The sequence below is a fragment of the Protopterus annectens genome, chromosome 1.part0, assembly GCF_019279795.1.
Source record: "Protopterus annectens isolate FY-2018-M chromosome 1.part0, PAN1.0, whole genome shotgun sequence".
Taxonomy (NCBI): domain Eukaryota; kingdom Metazoa; phylum Chordata; order Ceratodontiformes; family Protopteridae; genus Protopterus; species Protopterus annectens.
In genome coordinates this window covers 842499169-842522787 of record NC_056725.1, presented here as the reverse complement: position 1 = coordinate 842522787, position 23619 = coordinate 842499169, and positions in this window count along the sequence as shown.

Here is a 23619-nt window from a genome sequence, read left to right as displayed (position 1 = left end):
CCCATTACAGTACAACCACTGCCCTCCTCTCTTTTACTGAAAACATTAATCTTAACCGGAATAATAAAAAAATATCCTCTGCTCTCTTCCTGGACCTATCGAAAGCCTTCGATATGGTAAACCATCAGCTACTTCTATATACTTTAAAAACCCTGTATCTAGATACTCCAGCCCTTGACTGGTTTCAAGCTTACCTCACAGGGAGACAACAAGCAGTAATGTGGCAAAACAAGCTCTCCTGCCTACTACCAAATACCATAGGAGTTCCTCAAGGTTCCATATTAGGACCTCTCCTCTTTTCAGTCTTCATAAACGACATCCAAACAGTCATCCCTGAAGCCACCTGCATTCAATATGCAGATGACTCGACTATAATATGTTCCAATGCCTCTCTTGCAAATCTACTAACTACCACCCAACATAGCTTCACCAAAGTCGAAAACTGGCTTGCCAACCATCTCCTGATCTTAAATCCAAACAAAACCAAGTTACTTCTCTTCTACCCAACCAATAGATCTCCGACTGAAAACTTCACTATAAAATCCAATAATGGGACCATCATCTCCCCAGACACCTATACAAAGCTATTAGGAGTAAACATTGACAATAAACTCAGATTTGATATACATATCAACCAAGCCATTAAGTCAGTCAACAAGAAACTTGGGACCCTATATAGAATTAAAGCCTTCCTTACCCCGAATGCCAGGGCAGCCACAGCCCGTTCACACCTTCTATCTACCCTACTATATGCCTCTCCTGTCCTCACTCACCTTAACAAATCTGATCTGACCAAACTCTCATCCTGCTATAATCACATTGCCAGGTTCGTTACAGGCCTACCCTACAGAACACACCACTGTACTAACCTGAAAAAGCTTGGATGGATAGAATTCTCACACCTTCTTCACCAGTCCCAACTCATAGAGGCCTTCAAAATCCTTAAACAACCTGAGAATACCCCAGCACTAAAAAACTTAATGACTCCCTACTCCAATCTAAGCTGCCATTGCTCAGCAAACAGACTCCTTGTCCAAACAACTAAATCTCTTAACCTAGGTGGTGACACGCTATTTGCCAACACCACTGGTAAATTATTGAACTCTCTCCCAAATAACATCACGCTTGCAACTTCTCTAAGTCAATTCAAAAATAGTCTAAAACTCCACTTCAAGTCACACTGGCTATGTCCTTGCTCAAACCCAGACTAGCTCTGTGCCATTAACTAAAACATAAACAACAAGCTAAGATGATAAGTACTTTGTATACTGTGATAAAGAAATATGTATCCTGTCTAACTCTATGTCATTATACTGCCTACCGTCCTTGCTAATATGTTATTAATGTTACATTTGTAGTAATCTCAGAAATAGTAATGGCATTCTTGTACTTGTATGTAAATAGCCTATGTTTTTGTTAAGTTCTTTCAGCTCATTTACTGTACCTAATTATCAATGTAACTCTATTGGAGCTTTTCTCCCCGGGCCTCCGCTGAAAAAGGACATGTATCCAGTCGGACCATCCCGGTTAACAAATGTAAAATAAATAATAAATAAATAAGTTCCCGAATACTGAACAACTGGCTCAACTCTTAGGGGCATATTGTCAGTGTGGTAGTCCTCAACAGAAGATGACTTCCCAAACAATACAATAACAAACGTTTCTGGTACTTCAATTAATATAACACCATCTACTGCAATAGTGTGAGTTCATTTTAGTTTTCTTTAAAATTAAAAAAAAAAAAAAAAACTGTGCTTCACCTTTACATACCTATTTGGTTACCATCCAGTTTGGGTCCTCCTTTACTGATCGACTCCCTTTAATCTGGCAATGCTTTTAATTTTACTCATCACTATACCTTCCTGTATACACTCATTTAATGTACTGGAATTGCCCTTATCTCTGGCGAGGTCTACCTTTTACAGTATTAATAGCACCCACATTTCCCACTTTTATACAGTTTATAAATATACATAGTATCTACTTACATGTCACTAATTTCTGGAGGAACACTTGCTGGGTATTGGGCCTCTTCTGATATATAGCTAGGTTAACATGCTGCTCTTCTGTTTAGTAATTGTTGCAGTTGTCCATGCACTCCAGTATTCAAGATGATTGTGTTAAGTTAATCACTTCTGTAACCTGATGTTTTCTATTGGCAGTACTTCTGCAGAGCTCAGTTTTCCATGATAACTTTCAACATTTTAGGGCTGTTCTATTGCTAAGTCATGTAGTGCCAGTATATCAGCTTAACTCTACTCCTTTTCACACATCTCTGCACTGCTTCGGCAGTTAAGATAGGATAATACTGGTTTGTTATAATAGTCTCTACTCTTTCTTCTGCTCTTTTAGAAATAAAAAAAAAACATGTGTGACTTTCACATACCTGTTTGGTCACTAGCCCATTTGAGTCCAAGCTTACTGCATGTGCATGTATAGACTGTCTCCCGCTGGCAGCCTAAAGTGCAGCCCTCTTCACTCTCCTCCTATCCAGATTTCCCAACAGCCACATCTCTCACATATTTATACCTTCCACTTTGGTCAACAGTCATCTGCAAACTAAATAAGCATTGAAATACAGAGGCAAATGCATTACTCTGGAAAAGTCTACAAATAAACTAAAGACAAAAAAGCAGATGTTGTTAAGATGTGTTATATCTTAAACTAAATTCTAATACAATTTAAATATAGAATCAAACTTCTAAATATATTCTACTAAATGACTAAGTAGCCTATACATTTCAAAATCTACTAAGAATATTATTTTCCCATAGCCTGTGCTACAATATTAATATTATTAATTTCTATCTGTCCTAAAATATAACACAAATTGCACATACAGTTAAATCTACCTTATCTATAAAAGTTACTTAGTCACATAAAACCCAAATTTCCACACTAAAGCTGCCAAGTGTCATTATTTCCTTTTATAGAATCTTATCAGAAATCAGTCATGCAGAAAATCTAACATTCTACACATTTTTTATTTAAATAAAAAGTACAGTGCATTGTCCATACCTACTCTTTTTCATCATACTCTTTTAATCCATTTCACAATTTTCAAAGAATCAGCTCATCTCATAAATACTGTTATACATTCCAATAACACCTGCACAAACTCAACTAATTCTAATAACCCTTTTCCTAATGTCAAACCTGATAGCAATTACACACACAATAACTATTCCTACCTTACCCATTTCATGTATGTAATTTTAACATAAACATTTACAAAGGAAATGTACTATCACCTTTTATCAAATGAAGACCAGCAAAATTTCTAGAATATCAAATCAAAACTAATCCAGTTATTCTAAGTGCAAAATGGTTTATTAAAGTCTCACAAATGAAACCTGGCATAACTGGATACAAACCCCTAAAAGCTTAATTTCAATACACACTTCTTTGTTAACTAGCCAAACAAGCCATGTGGAAACATAAAGCGAACAAACTAAAATCTAGACATACAATACTAATAAATAACAAACAATTTAGTATTTAAATTGATTTTAACTGTGTGTTGCACGAATATTAACTGAACTGGAAGTTAGTCAGTGTTTGCTGAATTTTGTTCTTTGCTAGTAATTACAGGTGTGGGGGTAGCCACATTCTTTGATTTCCTGTCCTTGCCTATTTAAGTGGTACAGTGTGAAATATTTTCTGCTTAAAAACCTCAGCTTTGGCCGGCTAAGAACTTGCTGTATTCAACTGGACATATAAGAGAATTTAAGTACCTTTATCTGCACTTTTTTTTTAAACAAATACAGTATTTAAATTGATTTTAACTGTGTGTTGCACGAATATTAACTGAACTGGAAGTTAGTCAGTGTTTGCTTAATTTTGTTATTTGCTAGTAATTACAGGTGTGGGGGTAGCCACATTCTTTGATTTCCTGTCCTTGCCTATTTAAGTGGTGCAGTGTGAAATATTTTCTGCTTAAAAACCTCAGCTTTGGCCGGCTAAGAACTTGTTGCATTCAACTGGACATATAAGAGAATTTAAGTACCTTTATCTGCACTTTTTTTTTCAAACAAATACAGTATTTAAATTGATTTTAACTGCGTGTTGCAGGAATATTAACTGAACTGGAAGTTAGTCAGTGTTTGCTGAATTTTGTTATTTGCTAGTAATTACAGGTGTGGGGTAGCCACATTCTTTGATTTCCTGTCCTTGCCTATTTAAGTGGTACAGTGTGAAATATTTTCTGCTTAAAACCTCAGCTTTGGCTGGCTAAGAACTTGCTGTATTCAACTGGACGTATAAGAGAATTTAAGTACCTTTATCTGCACTTTTTTTCAAAAAAATACAGTATTTAAATTGATTTTAACTGTGTGTTGCAGGAATATTAACTGAACTGGAAGTTAGTCAGTGTTTGCTGAATTTTGTTATTTGCTAGTAATTACAGGTGTGGGGTAGCCACATTCTTTGATTTCCTGTCCTTGCCTATTTAAGTGGTACAGTGTGAAATATTTTCTGCTTAAAACCTCAGCTTTGGCCGGCTAAGAACTTGCTGTATTCAACTGGACGTATAAGAGAATTTAAGTACCTTTATCTGCACTTTTTTTCCCAAAAATACAGTATTTAAATTGATTTTAACTGCGTGTTGCAGGAATATTAACTGAACTGGAAGTTAGTCAGTGTTTGATGAATTTTGTTATTTGCTAGTAATTACAGGTGTGGGGTAGCCACATTCTTTGATTTCCTGTCCTTGCCTATTTAAGTGGTACAGTGTGAAATATTTTCTGCTTAAAAACCTCAGCTTTGGCCGGCTAAGAACTTGCTGTATTCAACTGGACTTATAAGAGAATTTAAGTACCTTTATCTGCACTTTTTTTTTCAAAAAAATACAGTATTTAAATTGATTTTAACTGTGTATTGCAGGAATATTAACTGAACTGGAAGTTAGTCAGTGTTTGCTGAATTTTGTTCTTTGCTAGTAATTACAGGTTTGGGGATAGCCACATTCATTGATTTCCTGTCCTTGCCTATTTAAGTGGTACAGTGTGAAATATTTTCTTAAAAACTTCAGCTTTCGCCGGCTAAGAACTTGTTGTATTTAACTGGACGTATAAGAAAATTTAAGTACCTTTATCTGCACTTTTTTTTAAAAAAAAATACAGTATTTAAATTGATTTTAACTGTGTGTTGCATGAATATTAACTGAACTGGAAGTTTTGACTCTGCTCTTCAGTTAGTCCCACCCACCTCCCTGTTTTTGGCCTTGAAACGGCCCGCCCCTCTTGTGAATTTGTATTTGGATACTCCTTCTGGGCCCATCTCATTTGCTCACTCAACTGAGTGCAGTGAGATCATATTCTGATTTCAGGCACTCCTACTGTGTACAAAGAGAGCATCTGGGAAACAGAAAAAAAATTTAAGCTTGTTTCCTGCCTTTCCTGTTAAGTGGTATAGACTATTTGTAGGCTTCTGAGCCCCCAAGCCATTCTGTGTTGGAGGGAAGCCTTCTAGCTTAGTTTTTTTTTCTTATAACTAGCCAGTTTTCTAGTTTCAGCACTCAAATCTGTTTCTTTGATCTCAGCACTTGTTCAGAAAAAAAAAAATCATCTGCTTTTACTGTACTTGTGTTTCTACCTACTTTATTTTACTTTTGCATCATCTTAAAAGTACTCAATTGTATTTATTACTGCTTGGTGTAACTCATTCTAAGCCTTTTGGTTTAAACACTTGAGCTTCAGACCAGTTGTTTTGCACTGAGAAGGTTTGTGGTCTGCACTGTAGTGGCAGAACAGGTAGCTTACATCATTCTAGGTTGAGAACTGCTGATCGAGGGCTCAGTGTCTGTTATTCTAAAAGTGTGAAACAATAAATTCGCTGCAATCAATATGCTAAAGAACACCAGCAAAGCAGCCAGATTAAATGTAAAGAAATAACGAAAAATACTGCTGGTGTTTATACCATGGAAAAAAGTTTCTTGTCACAAAGCACAACGTCTAAGACACAACAGAATCAGTCTCCACGTCTATTCAGACCCAAACAACAGTTCATAGCTTAAAAGCAGGAGCTAGGTGATGAAACGCAACAAGCCATAAAAAGTCAGGTCTATTCAGACCAAAAAATACTACGATGAATTCCCAATTCCACAAGGTAAAGTAGAACCATTCAGATGTAAAAAACACAGGTTTATTGGATCCTTGGTAAGCGCTTTCGCAATAGCTTTGTCAAACCAGTAAAATCATTCATTTACACATCCAATATATATCATTTGTACAACTTAACCAATTAGATAATCAATTAAATAGTAATTGTTCAATTTTAAAAAGAACTTACTATCAAGTCCTATATCATCCATTTAAAGCAATACTGTTAAAAACATCAGATTTAATCACAAATCATTGTAAATATTACATATGTAAAGAATTGAACATAACATGTGTTAAAACCTCAACTGATACATTAAATATTAGAGATGTATCTGGATAAATATTATAAAAAACATATATCAAAGCCTGTGTCTTCTGTTTTTAAGTATGGGTTTCAGAGGGACTCTGTCATTCAGTCCCGGTGAAATATGAGCTTTGGTTCTGATAATCCACTGAGTTTCTATAGACTCAGTTTTATTCTTGATATCGCCCCCTCTGATGGATGGCTCTAGAACTTGTAGAACAGAAAAAGTAAAAGTGTGTTTGTTATCCGTTCCCAAAATATGTTTTGATAGGGCATTTACTTCAGATTTGATGCGTATTTGGTATAAGTGTTCTCGAATGCGCTGTTTTAACATACGGTTGGTTTTACCAATGTAAAACGCTGTGCATAGGGAACACCTAACTAAATATATTAGATGTTTGGTCTCACAATTTGCATTAACCTTAATAAAAATAAAATCTCCTGATGTTGGATGTATAAACATAGGTATATTTAATATATAGGAACAATAGTTACACTTATTACATGGTACAGAGCCCATAAACTCTTTTGAAGTACTACAATGTCTAATATCAGAGCAACACAACATATTATATAAATTACTTTTGTTTTTATAGGCAAAATTAGGAAGTTCTCCAATATGTTTAGATACTTCGGGATCCAGTCTCAAAATTTCCCAATATTTAATGATTGATTCTTTTATAGAGTATATATCCTGTGTGTAGTGTACTATAAACCTGACAATGTCCTTCTTACTGTGCAGGATATCACTAGTATTCATTTTATATTCCATCGCACCAGCCTCAGAAAAAATAGGTGTAGCTCTATTCTGTCTCAAGTTTCTGACTTCATTGAATATATCATTTATTTCTTTGGTTTTATAGTTTCTTTTCACCAAATTTTATTTCCATATCCCTCAATTCTTCTTCAAATAATTCATTATTTGGTGTAAGCCTAGATAGCCGCATACCCTGACCTTTCATAACATTTTTAAAGATGTGTGGTGGGTGCATGCTGTCTCTATTTAATAAGTTATTCTTATAACAGATCTTCCTATGAACACCAGTGTTAAACCCACCATTAGGGAGACGCCAAATACTTATATCTAAAAAAGATATGCTTTTATCAGAAAAGGTCATGGTAAATTTTAAAAAAGAAGTCAATTCATTCACTTCTTTCTCAAAAATAAACAACTCTTCTTCATTGCCCTGCCAAAGAAAGAAAAGATCATCCACAAAACGCTTGTAGAAGATGACATGTCTTTTATAACTTTCCAAGCAGAATAACTTTTGTTCCTCCCAACTAGCCATTACCAGATTGGCGTAGCTATTGGCACAAGAAGTGCCCATAGCTACGCCATTCTTTTGCAAATATACAGTGTCCTTAAACAAGAAAACATTACTTTCTAAAACTATTTCTAGTAAAGTACATATAAGATCTACCTTAGTTGATGGCATGTCAGAGTGTGTATTTAAATATGTCTGTATACACTGCAAGCCCTTGTCATTAGGTATATTTGTGAACAATGATTTCACATCCATCGTAACCATCAATAAACCAGCATGATCAAAATAATTTTTAGTAACTTCATAAAAATCCAATAGAAACATCTTTGAGTCCCTCAAAATAATACAATGGTTGGCCACATAGGGTTTTAACATTTTCTCTACATAGAAGGAAATATTTTCCGTGACCCAGCCACGACCAGATACTATTGGTCTCAATGGTGGTTTCACCGGATCTTTGTGTATTTTAGGTAATCCCTTTATTATGGGAATTGTTGGTTCTTCTAACACAAGATAGTTGTACAACTTGTAATCCATTACACCTAATTTATACATGTCTTCTAAATTAGTATACATGGTATCCACAATTCTTAATAATTCCTTCTGTGGTATAATTTTATAAAATTTAATGTCACTGAGCATTTCCGACATATACCCCTCATAGTCTGTCCTATCAAATACAACTATAGGACCTCCTTTATCCGCTGGTCTAATAGATATATTGTTATCAGACATAAGATCATTTAATGCCTGAAATTGTCTAGGAGTTAAATTATTCCTAAGGTTCTTTACTGGATTTTTCTGTAGTGAATATAACTCTTTCTCAACAGCTTTATTAAAAACATCAATGGTTGGATGTAAATTAGGTATCATTAAACTAGGTTTCCTGATATCATGAACATAAGTTCTGTTTTCAGAATTTGAAAACATTACTTTAAGTTGTAAGTTCCTAGTGAACATTTTTAAATCTAATATGGATTCTGTAACAGAGCTCATTTTAGATGGAACATAAGATAAACCTTTGTTAAGTACTTCTAATTCAAACTTGTTCAGTGGTCTATGTGTAAGATTAAGCACTATGCCAACCTCTCCCACATTTTCTTGAGCATAGGCTCCCTCAGGTCGTTCGTTGGGGCCTTTCTTTTTTGCCTGCCCCTGCTCATAGAGTGCTCCCTCCCTTTGTATCACTGTTCTGCTATGGGGAAAGGGCATGGCAACTCATTATCAGAGGTAATATTAACATTGTTACGTACTTTACTACGCACTACTTGTTGTTGATCTCGCTGTTCATTAGCTAAAGTGTTATCAGTTAACACATTCAAAGCATTAACAGTTTTCACTTTTTCATTAACAATATTCACATTCTGTTTATTAGCATCCATTATATTCTCAGTTCTGATATCCTGACTGCACACTATAACATTTGTAGTTGTATCAGTATTAATATCATGACTTGGAATACTAGAAGATACAGTCACATTGTCATTAGAGTTGGTCATATTATTACCAGAGAACCTGGGCCAGGTAAAAACCTGATTGTTAGAAAAATCAAAAGTGTCTCTCATAAGCTTATGCTTCTTTTGTTCATACAACCTTTTCTCATACAATAAAACATTGTCCATGATACGCTCTATTACTTTTACTCTATTACTTTTACTTTTTCTGTTCTACAAGTTCTAGAGCCATCCATCAGAGGGGTCGATATCAAGAATAAAACTGAGTCTATAGAAACTCAGTGGATTATCAGAACCAAAGCTCATATTTCACCGGGACTGAATGACAGAGTCCCTCTGAAACCCATACTTAAAAACAGAAGACACAGGCTTTGATATATGTTTTTTATAATATTTATCCAGATACATCTCTAATATTTAATGTATCAATTGAGGTTTTAACACGTTATGTTCAATTCTTTACATATGTAATATTTACAATGATTTGTGATTAAATCTGATGTTTTTAACAGTATTGCTTTAAATGGATGATATAGGACTTGATAGTAAGTTCTTTTTAAAATTGAACAATTACTATTTAATTGATTATCTAATTGGTTAATTAAGTTGTACAAATGATATATATTGGATGTGTAAATGAATGATTTTACTGGTTTGACAAAGCTATTGCGAAAGCGCTTACCAAGGATCCAATAAACCTGTGTTTTTTACATCTGAATGGTTCTACTTTACCTTGTGGAATTGGGAATTCATCATAGTATTTTTTGGTCTGAATAGACCTGACTTTTTATGGCTTATTGCGTTTCATCACCTAGCTCCTGCTTTTAAGCTATGAACTGTTGTTTGGGTCTGAATAGACTTGGAGACTGATTCTGTTGTGTCTTAGACGTTGTGCTTTGTGACAAGAAACTTTTTTCCATGGTATAAACACCAGCAGTATTTTTCGTTATTTCTTTACATTTAATCTGGCTGCTTTGCTGGTGTTCTTTAGCATATTGATTGCAGCGAATTTATTGTTTCACATTTCTAACTTGTTTAATATACCTTACGCTGCATTCTACGCTAACTCCATGGCTAACGTATCCGAAAACGGAAGTGATGTAAATCTGGAGCTTCCTTACAATCCTAACAGTAATGCGAAGAAGAAAAACTGCATGGAGAGGTTACAACGCTACTTGGATCAAGTTGTAAATCCTTTAATAGATTGTGAGTTAATACCTTCTTCTGATTACATTTCGTTTAATGACATAGACATTGAAAAGCTAAATACTACTTTAAATACTATTGAATTTGAGCTATTAAAATTGAAACGCTTGCAAATGCAGCGTTTTCATTTTGAGGTCTGCATAGCAAAAAGAATCATACCAAGGGGTTTGCGAGTGCTGAAAATGCCAACGACTGGGAACACGCACCCTGAACTGTTAAGACGTTGGCAGTTACTTAACATAGACATTAGTATAAATTACATGAAGCTTATGAATGAATATTTTTTACCAGAAGAACAAGTTTTATATGAATCCATAAAACAAAGGCAAAATGAGTTGTATAATGATTTTAAAGACACTTTAGTGGATTCTAAGTTAGAGCGTATCATGGACAATGTTTTAATGTATGAGAAAAGGTTGCATGAACAAAAGAAGCATAAGCTTATGAGAGATACTTTTGATTTTTCTAACAATCAGGTTTTTACCTGGCCCAGGTTTTCTGGTAATACTATAAACAACTCTAATAATAATGTGAATGTACCTTCCAGTATCTCTAGCCATGATACTAATACTGATACAACTACAAATGTTATAGTGTGCAGTCAGGATATCAGAACTGAGAATATAATGGATGCTAATAAACAGAATGTGAATATTGTTAATGAAAAAGTGAAAACTGTTAATGCTTTGAATGTGTTAACTGATAACACTTTAGCTAATGAACAGCAAGATCAACAACAAGTAATGCGTAGTAAAGTACGTAACAATGTTAATATTACCTCTGATAATGAGTTGCCAGGCCCTTTCCCCATAGCAGAACAGCGATACAAAGGGAGGGAGCGCTCTATGAGCAGGGGCAGGCAAAAAAGAAAGGCCCCAACGAATGACCTGAGGGAGCCTATGCTCAAGAAAATGTGGGAGAGGTTGGCATAGTGCTTAATCTCTCACATAGACCACTGAATAAGTTTGAATTAGAAGTACTTAACAAAGGTTTAACTTATGTTCTATCTAAAATGAGCTCTGTTACAGAATCCATTTTAGATTTAAAAATGTTCACTAGGAATTTACAACTTAAAGTGATGTTTTCGAATTCTGAAAGTACTAGTTATGTTCATGATATCAAGAAACCTAGTTTAATGATACCTAATTTACATCCAACCATTGATGTTTTTAGCAACGCTGTTGAAAAAGAGCTATATTTGTTACATAAAAATCCTGTAAAGAACTTTAGAAACAACTTAACTCCTAGACAATTTCAGGCATTAAATGAACTTATGCATGATAATAATATATCTATCAGGCCAGCGGATAAAGGAGGTCCGATAGTTATTTTTGACAGGACAGACTATGAGGGGTATATGTCGGAAATGCTCAGTGACATTAAATTTTATAAAATTATACCACAGAAGGAATTATTAAGAATTGTGGATACCGTGTATACTAATTTAGAAGACATGTATAAATTAGGTGTTTTGGATTACAAGTTGTACAACTATCCTGTGTTAGAAGAACCAACAATTCCCATAATAAAGGGATTACCTAAAATACACAAAGATCCGGTGAAACCACCATTGAGACCAATAGTATCTGGCCGTGGCTGGGTCACGGAAAATATTTCCTTCTATGTAGAGAAAATGTTAAAACCCTATGTGGCCAACCATTGTATTATTTTGAGGGACTCAAAGATGTTTCTATTGTATTTTTATGAAGTTACTAAAAATTATTTTGATCATGCTGGTTTATTGATGGTTACGATGGATGTGAAATCATTGTTCACAAATATACCCAATGACAAGGGCTTGCTGTGTATACAGACATATCTAAATACACACTCAGACATGCCCTCAACTAAGGTAGATTTTATATGCACTTTACTTGAAATAGTTTTAGAAAGTAATGTCTTTTTGTTTAAGGATACTATCTACTTGCAAAAGAATGGCGTAGCTATGGGCACTTCTTGTGCCAATAGCTACGCCAATCTGGTAATGGCTAGTTGGGAGGAACAAAAGTTATTCTGCTTGGAAAGTTATAAAAGACATGTCATCTTCTACAAGCGTTTTGTAGATGATCTTTTCTTTCTTTGGCAGGGCAATGAAGAAGAGTTGTTTATTTTTGAGAAAGAAGTGAATGAATTGACTTCTTTTTTAAAATTTACCATGACCTTTTCTGATAAAAACATATTTTTTTTAGATATAAGTATTTGGCGTCTCCCTAATGGTGGGTTTAACACTGGTGTTCATAGGAAGATCTGTTATAAGAATAACTTATTAAATAGAGACAGCATGCACCCACCACACATCTTTAAAAATGTTATGAAAGGTCAGGGTATGCGGCTATCTAGGCTTACACCAAATAATGAATTATTTGAAGAAGAATTGAGGGATATGGAAATAAAATTTGGTGAAAAAAACTATAAAACCAAAGAAATAAATGATATATTCAATGAAGTCAGAAACTTGAGACAGAATAGAGCTACACCTATTTTTTCTGAGGCTGGTGCGATGGAATATAAAATGAATACTAGTGATATCCTGCACAATAAGAAGGACATTGTCAGGTTTATAGTACACTACACACAGGATATATACTCTATAAAAGAATCAATCATTAAATATTGGGAAATTTTGAGACTGGATCCCGAAGTATCTAAACATATTGGAGAACTTCCTAATTTTGCCTATAAAAACAAAAGTAATTTATATAATATGTTGTGTTGCTCTGATATTAGACATTGTAGTACTTCAAAAGAGTTTATGGGCTCTGTACCGTGTAATAAGTGTAATTATTGTTCCTATATATTAAATATACCTATGTTTATACATCCAACATCAGGAGATTTTATTTTTATTAAGGTTAATGCAAATTGTGAGACCAAACATCTAATATATTTAGTTAGGTGTTCCCTATGCACAGCGTTTTACATTGGTAAAACCAACCGTATGTTAAAACAGCGCATTCGAGAACACTTATACCAAATACGCATCAAATCTGAAGTAAATGCCCTATCAAAACATATTTTGGGAACGGATAACAAACACACTTTTACTTTTTCTGTTCTACAAGTTCTAGAGCCATCCATCAGAGGGGGCGATATCAAGAATAAAACTGAGTCTATAGAAACTCAGTGGATTATCAGAACCAAAGCTCATATTTCACCGGGACTGAATGACAGAGTCCCTCTGAAACCCATACTTAAAAACAGAAGACACAGGCTTTGATATATGTTTTTTATAATATTTATCCAGATACATCTCTAATATTTAATGTATCAGTTGAGGTTTTAACACGTTATGTTCAATTCTTTACATATGTAATATTTACAATGATTTGCGATTAAATCTGATGTTTTTAACAGTATTGCTTTAAATGGATGATATAGGACCTGATAGTAAGTTATTTTTAAAATTGAACAATTACTATTTAATTGATTATCTAATTGGTTAATTAAGTTGTACAAATGATATATATTGGATGTGTAAATGAATGATTTTACTGGTTTGACAAAGCTATTGCGAAAGTGCTTACCAAGGATCCAATAAACCTGTGTTTTTTACATCTGAATGGTTCTACTTTACCTTTTGGACTTGGGAATTCATCGTAGTATTTTTTGGTCTGAATAGACCTGACTTTTTATGGCTTGTTGCGTTTCATCACCTAGCTCCTGCTTTTAAGCTATGAACTGTTGTTTGGGTCTGAATAGATGTAGAGACTGATTCTGTTATGTCTTAGACGTTGTGCTTTGTGACAAAAAACTTTTTTCCATGGTATAAACACCAACAGTATTTTTCGTTATTTCTTTACATTTATTCTAAAAGTGTATTAATTCTGGTTTAAGCACTTGGGCTTTCAGGCCAGTTATTTTACATTAAGATGGTTCGTGGTCTGCACTCTTGTGGGAGGAGAGGCTGGACTCTGCCCTTCTGAGCTGGGAATTTCTGGTTAAAGGCTTATAGTGCATGCATATCTGAACTGATTCTTACTGAAGTTGGTGCGCCTTGTTTGCTGTGGCATAGACTGGATTCGGGCCTGCTGGATCGAGCTTTGTTTGTGTAACTTGAGCACTAATCCAGGCATTCTCTAAAGTATTCAATTGTATTTATTACTGCTTGGTGGTAACTTGATTAAAGTGTAGCTATCATTCTAAGTCTTTTGGATTAAGCACTTGGGCTTCAGACCAGTTGTTTTACATTAGGAAGGTTTGTGGCATGCACTGTGGTGGCAGAACAGGTAGCTTTCATCCTTCTAAGTTGGGAACTGCTGATTGAGAGCCCAGTGTCTGTTATTCTTAAAGTGTATTAGTTCTGGTTTAAGCACTTGGGCTTCAGGCCAGTTATTTTACATTAAGAAGGTTCGTGGTCTGCACTCTTGTGGGAGAAGAGGCTGGACTCTGCCCTTCTGAGCTGGGAATTTCTGGTTAAAGGTTTATAGTGCCTGAATATTTGAACTGTATCTTACTGAAATTGGTACACCTTGTTTGCTGTAGCATAGACTAGATCCAGGCCTGCTGAATCTAGCTTTGTTTATATGCTTGTTGTTTGTTTGCTTGATATTTCCCTGGAACGCTAATTCCACCTAATACGCAGCTTCTCAGCACTTCTGTGGATCACTAGTGATATCTACATTGCTTACTGTACTTATTTCCTTGTTTCACTTGAAAGAAAGTTACTGTTTGTCATTTTTGCATTTAAGTTACCTGTAACACATTGCACTTAAGTTACCTGGCACTTGCTCGCTAAAGCAATTATATAAGTCAGCACTAAAAATTAAAAGCACTACACCCTCACTCCCCACTGGCCCTTGTTTTCAATTATTAAGGAATTGCCAATAATATTCTAGCATGTCCAAAGGTCAGTTGTCAATCTCCTCTCCGGTCCAGCTGGTGAATGTGGGAATCTTAAGGCAATGTTACAACTGCCTCATGTACACAGACAACCCTCTCCTCCTCCCAACAAATTCCAACACATGTGAGAGATGCAACCATATAGCCAAACTGGAGGCTAAGCTCTCTCAACTCAGTACTGGCATAACCAGTCAGGAGGAGAAGGAAACCACACTCACTACAATTCCAGTCTCACATAGACCTACCACGACAGCAAACCAAACACAAAATCACACAAAAACATACTCGGAGGCTCTAAATAAAGATCTGTCTAAGCAGCAGAGACCTCCAAAGCAGACACCCAAGCAACCGCTACCCCAAAACAAAACACATGCAACACATATCTCACAAAGCCAGTGTGCCGAACAGTCACAGCCCTTAAGACTAAACAACACTCCTGATACACTTGTAATAGGTGACTCTATCGTCAGACACACTGACGTCCCGCTCACCAGGCTGAACAAGGAGACGGTCACGGTGAGCAGCCTGTTGGGCACTAGGATCCGCCACATAACACAAGCACTCAGGTCACTCCAAGGCAAGTACAAATATGACTCAGTCATTGTCCATGCTGGTGTGTATGACCTGAGACGTACCTCCCTGTACTACATGAAAAGAGACATAAAGGAGCTCTCTGAGCATGTAGCCCAGGCCGGTATGACCCTGACCTTGAGTAGCATCTTACCCTCACCAAGAATGATGCCACAATATGAAGACAAGATGATCAATTTCAACAATTGGCTTAAGTACTGGTGTCATTCAAAAGGGATCCAATGCCTGTCAGCTTGGGATGATATGCTCGGTAAGCCACAATGCTTCGCTAGGGACGGCTTGCACCTGTCACCCCTGGGCTTTTGGATATTGGCAAAGGCTCTTGCTACCCCCATAGTGCCTTTTTTAGGCAAGGCTCAAAAGACAAACCCACCACCATAGGTATCACAAGAGATAAGAAACTAAGAGTAATGCTACTCAACGCCAGAAGTCTAAACCTCAAGATGCACGCACACTAAACTCTCCTTAGCATGGAGAACATCAATATCTGTGCAGTAACAGAAACCTGGTTCAGGGCTCCCGAGAGCACCTCAGCACTACCAGGTTATACCTCATACCATGCTTTTCGGCCCCAAAACTTGGACAGAACCACAAAAGGAGGGGGAGTATCGATATTCATCAAAGATACCCACACCTCCAGGTTGGTGGCAAAGCACGAAGCATCAGAGACTATCCATGTGCAACTAACAGTGGGTAAAACTGCCTTCCAGTTTATAGCCTGCTACAGACCACCCTCCCAAACCCAGGAACCCCACTCAGCCTTTCTGAGAACACTGGAAAATATGAAGGTCTCTCCAAACACCATTATATTGGGTGACTTCAACCACCCAAACATAGACTGGGAGCATTACTCTAGCTCCAACACCCTAGCCCAAAGGTTCCTAGAATTTATAAACTCAAATGCTATGGAACAACTTGTTACCACTTCCACAAGAGGGGAAAACATACTGGACCTGATCATTACCAACATGGGGACTCTATGCTCCAGATCAGAAGTGTATCCCTCACTGGTAAGATCAGACCATAAACTAATCTCACTGGATATTCACATCCCGACCCCACCCCCTGCCCAGAAAACCACAGTGAAAAACTTCTCTAAAGCAAATTTCACACTCCTCAAAACCAAGGTGGAATCCTTCAAAGCCCCCAGGCCTGTGGAAAATAAGGCCCAAACCGCAGAATCCTTTATAAATGCATTCTATGAACACCTTCAGGAATGCATGGATCATGCGATCCCAAATAAAACCAAGACCCAATCCTCCAAAGGCAGACGTCCTGTCTGGTGGACCCCAGCCATAAACAAACTATACAATAGAAGGAGGAAGCTACTAAATGATAGAGCAAATTCCCAAAAGGGGAAGGCATCACTGATCAGTATTAGCAAAAAACTACGGGCACTCATAAAATTGTCTAAGGCCAGCTTCGAGAGAAAAATTGCACAGGACACTAAGGATAATCACAAGGCTTTCTTTAGTTATGTTAGGAACCTGGGTGGTAATTCCCAGATATGCTCAGAATTAGTCCAAAATGACAAAAAATACACTGAACCCACAGACATTGCCAACATCCTAGCTGACAGGTTCAGCGCAAACTCCTCCCCCTCCCCACCAAAAGGGCAAATATCTATCTCAGCAGAGTGCTGCCCCCCTGACATCTCAGATGCTCAGGTAAGAGCCACCCTCTCCAAAGCAGAAAACACAGCATCAATGGGACCAGACGGTGTCCTGGGCTGCGTCCTACATGAACTCCAAGAAGAGCTAAACCCAAACATAAAACTACTGTTCAATCTCAGCCTTACTACAGGATATGTGCCCAAAGAGTGGCGTACAGCAACAGTGGTCCCTCTCCATAAAGGTGGTGCCTCAACGGATCCTGGAAACTATCACCCCATAAGCCTGACTAGCTTGGTCTGCAAAGCTATGGAAAGGATCATCATGGACCTCATAAATAAAGATATTGGGGACCTACAGACACTGGATCCTACCCAGTTCGGCTTTGTTAAGGGCAGATCCTGCCTCTTAAACCTGGTTGATTTCTTTGAAACAGTCACCAAGGCCATTGACCAGGGGAAGGTGGTCCACACAGCCTACCTGGACCTCACAAAAGCCTTCGATACAATACCCCACTCGGACATTATAGATAAGCTCACCAGCTTAAATATAAACCCCTATGTCACTAGATGGATTGCAAACTGGCTCAAGGACAGAACCCACATGGTTAGAATTGCTGGAGCCATGTCAGACTCCAAACCAGTTACAAGTGGTGTCCCACAAGGCTCAGTCCTGGGACCTCTCTTGTTTGGTATATATTTCTCGGAGGTACAGGCCAACACGGAAGGACTGTGGCTGACCAAGTTCGCAGATGACTGCAAACTGGGTGCCATAATCGACTCTCCAGCAGACACAAGCATCCTCCAAAAGGGCCTCATAGAAACAGACAACTGGTGCCAGAGCCATGGCCTCAAGCTAAATGCCAAAAGTGTATAGTCATCCCTTTGGCAAAAACAAAGTGCCCACAAATTACCACATAGGTAGTAATCCATTAAGTACAGAAGAAGTAATTAGGTACCTGGGGACCCAAGTTGATAGCAATCTCTCATTTGACAACCACGTGGCCAAAGTGGTTAGAAAAACATTTTATATAGCCCACCTAATCATGAAGGGATTCACATCTAGATCAGGGGAGGTCATCGTGCCTCTTTACTCATCCCTCATCAGGCCCATAATTAAGTACAATGCCCCTTTTGGGATGTACCTTACCAGACACCTGCAGCAACTGGAAAGACCCCAAAAGTACCTCACCAAGAGGATCAAAGGGCTCAAACAGATGCCATATGCTGCCCGGTTAAAGAAACTCCAGCTCTACTCAGTGGCATACCGCCTGTTCAGAGGCGATCTGTGCCTGACGTATAATGCTATGTCCTACCCCTAATTAATGGACATGCTGCACCTCAGAAAATCCAAATCCCATCGAGCTATGCGCTCGAGAGACTTGAACCTCAGCACTGAAATAAATAGGACATGCTGGAGGGACAGATTCATAACCCAGAGGCTCCCTTCACTCTGGAATAAAATCCCAGTCCAGGTTAGGCAGAGTCCCTCATTGACTCTCTTCAAGAGGAATCTTGATGAGTGGATGGGAGATCGTAGGTTTACCCCGGGTATCACTTCTGTGTCAGTGTTAGACAGAGGCACAGTATACTAACCTCGAAAAAGGGCATAGCAAAATAAATTTAAAATGGGTGGTGAAAGCCAAACACATTCTGGCTAGGCTTATAAATGCCCTAGGGCAGATAGCCTAGTATGAACCTATGTACCTATGAACCTATGAATTCTGGAACAAAGTGTTTTTTTTTTCTTAACATGTTTATTAACATTACGCAATGCATAGGGCATGGGAACACATTCAAATATAAACAAGAAAATAAAGTATTACATTGTTTCTTCCTCTGTACATATTATACAACTATAATTTGTGTCTTAACAATTATTCAGTTTAACAGTAGAAGACTGTTCAAGTCCAGCCTTTCCTTAAATATCACTCTGGCTAAACATTAATGTTAAGTTGTCTATCTCGCCTTCATTCTTGCTGGATGGGTTCGGAGCCAATCCTCGGCTCCGACTTGGCCTATTTCTAAAGTTGAGAGCTATTTACTGGCTCGAGGCTTCCCCTTATCCCACAATGCTAGGCATCAGATATCCAGATCTCGTTTGATGCTTCAGCTACAAGGTTTACCAGCTTTTTACTGCTATTTTTACTGTCAGAGTTGTTATTTTTAGATTTTCTTCTATATTAGTTTTATTAGATCATGTTCCCCCTTTAGACCCCACTTAGGATCTCCTTTTTTCTGTTGTTACAGAGTTTTCTTCCCTTCCTCCCCCTCCCCCCCTTTTGGGGTAGTGGTTAGGCCTGTCTCTTTATAGTATTGTTATATATAGATATATATATAGATATATATATATATATATATATATATATATATATATATATATATATATAATTTTTGTGTTAAGTTTTTTGTTATTTATAACTGTTATAGTTATAGAGGTATTGTATTGTTAGTTCTAGTGCGTGTGTGTCTGTGTTTAGTGTTTTAAGCACTAGTTTAACTTCCCTTGGTATCTCTCCTATCATGTCTAAAGATACCAAGGTTTCAGGTTTCAAGAAGTGTGACTCATGCTGTCAGAAGATGTCTCTGACAGATGGTCACACTTCTTGTGTTTATTGTTTGGGCCCCCTACACCTGCAGGACTCTAGTTCGGTCTGTCATGCTTTCAGTCTGAGAGTCCTGCAGGAGCGTTGGAATAAACTCATTTTAAGAGGCTTGTTAAAGCCTGAAGGATCCCTGGCTAAGCCTTCGTCGGGGAAATCCTTAAAGCCCGCCAAACAGTCGGCTCCCTGTTCGGAGCCGACGCCGAGCAGAGCTTCTGCCTCCTCGTCGGTTCCAGCCAGAACCGACACTTCAAGACCTCAGTCGGCTCCGACTTTGCTATCGGAGCCTTCTCTGAGCCGAAGCATTCAAGATTCCCCTCCTTAGAGTCCGTTCACTTGGCTCCAAGGTCCCCATTACTACAATCGGAGCGGAGCCATAGATTCCACTCCTCTCGGTCCTCCAGGCTATCTGACCATGACTTAGAGAGGGTGGTCAGTAGGCTCTTTAAGTCGCAGGCACTGGCCAAAATGTTGATTAGCCCTTCTCAACAGACTGTGGCTAGCCCTGTTTCTTCAACAGTTCCTCCTCTGACTCTACTACCGTGTTCGGAGCAGGAGCTTGTTGGGGCTCGAATTGTCAGAATGTCGGAGACAATGCCCCACCCTTTGGCTCCTTCGTCGGCTCCGATCTCTTCATTGGTTCCATCCTTGGAGGGATCCGGGCGCCGAGACTCCCTCATCGGCTCCGAGGGGGTGAGTGACATCGGACCCTTGTCCGACCCCGTTCTCCCTCTCGGGGCCTCAGCGCAGGTGAGCTTGGCCCTGACATCAACCTCGGAGCCATCCCTCTCAGTACCGGGAGGGGTTCACGTCTCTTCGGAGTGGGGACCCTCTTCTCTGCCTGATAGGGGTGCCTTTGAGGTCATGAGGAGTGTGCTGACTCCGGTGTCGGCTCCGCGATCGACCCCTTCGGTTCCTCCCCCCATGGTGCCTGCGTCAGTCTCTGTCCATCCTCCTGACCCCAAACGTGGAGAACAAGCGCTCCAGGTAACCCCATTGGGTGTATCTTCCTCTTCCGAGGCCTCCCCTGATCTCTCAGAGGAGCCCCCTTGGAAGAGAAAATGTAAGAGGAAGCATGCTGACTCCCCCGAGTCAGTCACCTCTGACACCGACTTGGAGGATTCGGAAGGGTCCCCAAGGTCCCCCTCTGAGGATGTCTCCTTTTCAAACATCCTTGAGATCCTTAAGCAGAGGGGGAACTGGACCACCCTCAACCCTTCCGAGGACGAGTCAGTGTATCTGGACGTGTTTGGTTCTCGCACTTCCACCTCCTGGGTGTCTCCGCCTTTCGACCCACTCATGGAATTAGTGGCTCAGAAGGTGTGGATGGCCCTGGATACAGTGGAACCAACTCCCCGCAGGCCCACAAAATTCATTACACACCCGTCCGACAAACAGTTTCTTACAAAGGGTGTCCCTGTTGATGCCATGGTGGTTGCAGCAGCCACTAAGAAGGAGTTGGCTGACCCTTCAGTGCCTGTCCATCCACTTAATAAAGAATTTAGGACAATGGACAGGTACGGGAAGCAGATGTTCTCTTCAGTGACCTTTTCCATGCAGTCTCTGAACTATCTGTGCCATTTCACCTGCCTTCAGAAAGATCTCCTTAAGGAACTGGGTGATACCCTTCAGGATCCATCTGCTGCAGGGTCTCAGGAAAAGATTAACTCCCAGCTGGCGACCCTTAATTCTATAGTCAACTCCTCCATGCGGCTCATTTCTTATGCAGCCGATGGGGCGAGTAGAGCCGCAGGCACAGGCGTGGCTTTGAGAAGACTTGCCTGGATGCAGTTATGTAACTTTGCATATTTAAGGCATCCTTCACCAATACCCCCTTCGATGGTTCGGCTTTGTTCGGACCACAGGTGAAGGATACCCTTACCAGGTGTGAGCAGGAAGGCAAGACTCTCTCTGCCGTGGGAGTCCGTTTTTCTACTCCTTCTAGACCATACCCTAAAGGTCAGAAGAGTGGGAAAATGTGGTTTCGCAAACCCCAAGGAGTCATGCCTGACACACGTGGTGAGTTTCCCTCCAGGGGCAGAGGAGGGAGCAACAACAGACACTGTCCGAGGGGCAGAGGGGGTCCACAAAATCAGGGTAGCAGGGAATCTTTTTCTGACAAACCCTTTCAGCACCCCTGAGGGGCTGCCTGACTGTCCACTCTCGGAGGCAGTCGGGGGAAGATTGTCACTGTACCCAGAAACCTGGCGACTCCTCACACAAGACAAATGGGTACAGTCTATCATATCCGAGGGTTACAAAATTCCCTTTGTCCACACCCCCATGCAAACAAACAGGTCCCTTCCAGATGTTCCACCCAGTCTAAGGGAACAAGCAGTACTAGAAATTTCAAAACTGCTAGAAAAAAGAGCCATCCAGCCAGTCCCAGCAGACCAGCAAGGATCCGGGATTTACTCCAAGTTCTTTTTGGTACCAAAGAAAACAGGGGACTGGAGATCCATTTTGGATCTCAGCAGGTTAAACAAATCTGTTCAAAGAACAAAGTTCTGGATGGTCACGCTTCAGTCCATTCTACCCTTTTTGGGTCCGGACATTTGGATGTGCTTCATAGACCTACAGGATGCGTACTACCATATCAGAATGAACAGATGCTCCAGGAGGTTTCTCCGCTTCCGGCTGGGAGCCAGTCACTATCAATTCAGAGCCCTGCCCTTTGGCCTCACCACAGCCCCCAGCGTGTTCACCAAATGCATGGCAGTGGTCATGGCTCACCTGAGACAGCGAGGATTCCAGGTGTTTCCATATCTAGATGACTGGCTCCTAACTGCTTCCACCAGGCATCAGCTAATCCGAGCCAGGGATTATACCATCCAAACTTGCTCAGAGCTAAGTATCTCCATAAACTTCGAAAAGTCTGCGTTGTTGCCTTGTCAATCTATAACCTTTATAGGCGCCATGTTAAACACAAAAGAACTGTCAGCAAAACTTCCATTGGAAAGAGTATTAGACATTCGCCAACATGTTCAAACGTTACTACAATGCAAGAAAATCCAGGCCAGATTTGTACTGAAAACTTTGGGTCTCATGGCAGCAGCAATCACATTACTTCCCCTGGCTCATTTTCACATGCGGATTCTTCAATGGATGCTTTTTACCCAATGGTCTTTTCAACAGCTTCCGATGTCTCACAACATAATAATCACCCACTCATGCAAAGACCACCTTTCTTGGTGGATGGTCTCCCCTCAAATTTTTCAGGGCAGACCATTTGTACTTCCTCCTCCGGTTGCCACAGTGACAACGGATGCCTCTCTGATCGGGTGGGGGGGCATTTTCAGGGCAGAACTGTCCAGGGCACTTGGCAACCCCTAGAGTACCATCTGCACATAAACGTCTTGGAGATGAGAGCAGTACTTTTAGTGTTGCAAGCTCTTCAGGACTCTCTATCTCCCGGACTATTGCAGTTCAGATGGACAATATGTCAGTAGTGTGGTACATCAACAAGCAGGGCGGAACCAGGTCCTATCCTTTATGTTGAGAAGCACTCAGACTCTGGCAGTGGGTGATCTCCTCTCAATGGTTTCTGATAGCAATGCACATCCCCGGGAAGTCCAACGTCATAGTGGACATGCTAAGCAGAGCTATCCTTATGCCTCACGAGTGGTCTCTCAATCAGTTAGTAGCAG